This window comes from Octopus bimaculoides, chromosome 7 (genome assembly GCF_001194135.2).
Source record: "Octopus bimaculoides isolate UCB-OBI-ISO-001 chromosome 7, ASM119413v2, whole genome shotgun sequence".
In the NCBI taxonomy this organism is placed as follows: domain Eukaryota; kingdom Metazoa; phylum Mollusca; class Cephalopoda; order Octopoda; family Octopodidae; genus Octopus; species Octopus bimaculoides.
In genome coordinates, this window is record NC_068987.1 from 2,969,516 (window position 1) to 2,973,059 (window position 3,544).

The 3,544-nt window shown below is 39.2% G+C and overlaps 1 protein-coding gene across 1 annotated transcript in view; it reads left to right on the forward strand.

The window, feature by feature from the left end:
- LOC106879935 (transient receptor potential cation channel subfamily M member 2) overlaps positions 1-3,544 on the forward strand; it is an 89,908-nt gene that overhangs the window by 60,411 nt on the left and 25,953 nt on the right. The gene's annotated exons all lie outside the window — the stretch shown is intronic.

Sequence of the window (3,544 nt, forward strand, 5' to 3'; positions counted from 1 at the left end):
GCCATGACGAAGGGAAATAGCCCTGAAACTCGAGTCGCCTTTATATATTTATATATATTTATATATATATATTTATATATTTGATCCTTTATATTGAACACTCAATATTTCATCTACATTCAATACTTTATTTCATGGTGCCATCCATTTTTACTTTATTTTATTTTATATTATATATTGTATATTATATTATATATTGTATATTCCATATTCTATACCCCACATTGGTTCTGCAGGAATATAAATAAAACATAAAAAACAGACAGTGTTGGAACTCTTTTAAACAAAATAATATATATATACAGACATATACACATACATACATATGTACATAAATATATATGTATATAGGCTATATTAAATCCCTGACCGAGATATAAACAGCAGCAGTACGGAACCGTAACATATAATTGCCAACTAAGTGTGGCGTCCTAGCACTGTCCTGTATAGGACGCCACACTTGGTTGGCAATTATATATTTATGTGTGTGTGTTTGTGTGTGTGTGTGTGAAGGCACATGGCTCAGTGGTTACAGTGTTGGGCTCACAATCATGTGGTAGTGAGTTCGATTCGTGTTGTGTTCTTGAGCAAGACACTTTATTTCACATTGCCCAGTTCACTCAGCTGTAGAAATGCGTTGTGACGTCACTGGTACCACAAGCTGTATCAGCTTTTATTGGTGGCAACATTGATGGCATGTTGGATGGTGGAGGCTGGTATGCATGGGCGACTGCTGGTCTTCCATAAACAAACTTGCCCGGACTTGTATATCGGAGGGGAATTTACTAGGTGCAATCCTATGGTCATTTATGACTAAAGGGGGTCTTTGCCCTTTACCCTTTATATATACATATAAAGTAACTGGTCCCCATCCCAGTGGCACGTAAAAAGTACTATTTGAACGTGATCAATGCCAGGGGCCCCTGACTGGCTCCTGTGCCAGTGGTGTGTAAAAAGCATCCACTACACTCCAACTGTAGAAACTTTGCCAGATCAGATTGGAGCCTGGTGCAGCCACTGGCTCTCCAGACCTCAGTCAAACCGTCCAACCCATGCCAGCATGGAAAACGGACGTTAAACGATGATGATGATGATATATATATATATATATATATATATATATATATATGCGACAGCCGTTTTTCAGTTTCCGTCTATCAAATCCATTGACAAGGCTTTGGTTGGCCTGAGGCTATAGTAGAAGACACTTGCCCAAGGTGCCATGCAGTGGGACTGAACCCAGGACCATTTGATTGGTAAGCAAGCTACTTACCACACAGCCACTCCTGCGCCTGCAGTTGAGATTTTCAGTATTATATATAATCAAACCTCCACATCAACAATAGCATCAACAACATTGGAAAGTTTAAAATGAAATGATACAAATTAATGACACAATGTGTGAGTGTGAAGGGGGGGGGGACAAATAGTCTTCTTAGGCAAACAGCAATGCCAGTACCTGTGTTTATGCATACATATATGTGTGTGTGTGTGTATTTACATATGTACGCAGACAGAGACACACATATAACATTGGATTTTTTTCTCTTCCCGTTTTTAATATAATACTAACAGCTACTTCTACTACTATTACTACAATAGAAGACATGAGTGGACTGCAGCCACAACTGACCTACATTATCAAGTGGACTGTTTTGAAATATTGAAACATAAAGTAAACATCTGAACACACCTTATCACTTAGTGTTTGTATGGGTCGGGAGCAGTGTGTATCTGTGTGTGTGTGATTGTGTGTGCATGTATATGAATATATATGCATGTGTGTGTGTGTGTGTGTATTTGTATGTATGTATGTATGCGTGTTTAGCCAATGTCATATATATATATATATATATATATATATATATATATACATACACCAACATGCACACACACACACATATATATATACGTGTGTATATATGTGTGTGTGTGTGTGTGTATACAAAAACAAGAATGGCTGTGTGGTAAGGCGGCGAGCTTGCAGAAACGTTAGCACACCAGGTGAAATGCTTGGCAGTATTTTGTCTGCTGCTATGTTCTGAGTTCAAATTCCGCCGAGGTAGACTTTGCCTTTCATCCTTTTGGGGTCGATTAAATAAGTACCAGTTACGCACTGGGGTCAATATAATCGACTCAATCCGTTTGTCTATCCTTGTTTGTCCCCTTTGTGTGTAGCCCCTTGTGGGCAGTAATGAAATAAGAAGCTTGCTTCCCAACCATATGGTTCTGGATTCAGTCCCACTGCATGGCACCTTGGACAAGTGACTTTTACTATTGCCTTCGGCTGACCAAAGCTTCGTGGGTGGGTCTGACTGATAGAAACTGAAAGAAGACCATCATATATATATATATGTATGTATGTATGTATGTATTTATGTGTGTTTGTGTCTGAGTTTGCCTGCCTCCATCACTTGACAACCAATGTTGGTGTATTTACATCCCCATAACTTAGCAGTTTGGCAACAAAGACCAATAAAATAAGTACTAAGCTTACAAAGAATAAGTCCTGGGGTCAATTTAAACTAAAACCTTTTAAGGCAATGCTCCAGTATGGCCACAGTCAAATAACAAAAAAAAAAAATAAAAGAATATATATATATATATATATATATATATATTATTACGGCACTCCATCGTTTATGATAACAAGGGTTCCAGTTGATCCAATCAACAGAACAGCCTGCTCATGAAATTAATGTGCAAGTGGTTGAGCACTCCACAGACACGTGTACCCTTAACATAGTTCTCAGGGAGATTCAGTGTGACACAGAATATGACAAAGCTGGCCCCTTTGAATTACAGGCACAACAGAAACAGGAAGTAAGAGTGAGAGAAAGTTGTGGTGAAAGAGTACAGCAGGGTTTGCCACCATCCCCTGCTGGAGCCTCATGGAACTTCAGGTGTTTTTGCTCAATAAACACTCACAACGCCTAGTCTTGGAATGAAAACCGTGAGTCCACTACCCTAACCACTGGGCCATTGCGCCTCCGACCATAAGGGTAGTTTATTAGAGTATATACCAAACATTGTTCTGTATTACATGTCATCATCATCATTCTACATCCGCTTTCAATGCTATCATGGCTTGGTTGAGTCATCATAGTCCAAGAATTGGAAATTGGTGCTCTCCTAGATGAACCAAAGAACAATGTCCTACATGTGAATTCTCTATTTGGCAAGGTCTCTGTGATTGGAGGCCCTCTCTAACACCAAGCTCTTTGCCAAGTACACTGGGTAATATTTTATCATATTACCATTAGTCAAGAGGTTGCTTTGTACCTTGAAAGCATTAAGGGTCTGCACCACTTCTTGTAATCTCCATTCCTTCAAGGCAAATGTGACCAGTAGAGTGACAAGAAGAGAGAGTATGCATGTGATTGGCAGGGACTGGATGGGCAGGAATTGGGAAGGAATGAGAGTGTGATAGGAGTGGGAATAATGGAAGAAATACAGTGATAGGCAACAAAATGCTGGTTGTTGATAAGAAAAATGAATAGAAAAAATATCACTAGGGCATGATAGGGTAGCAGTGAATGTGTGA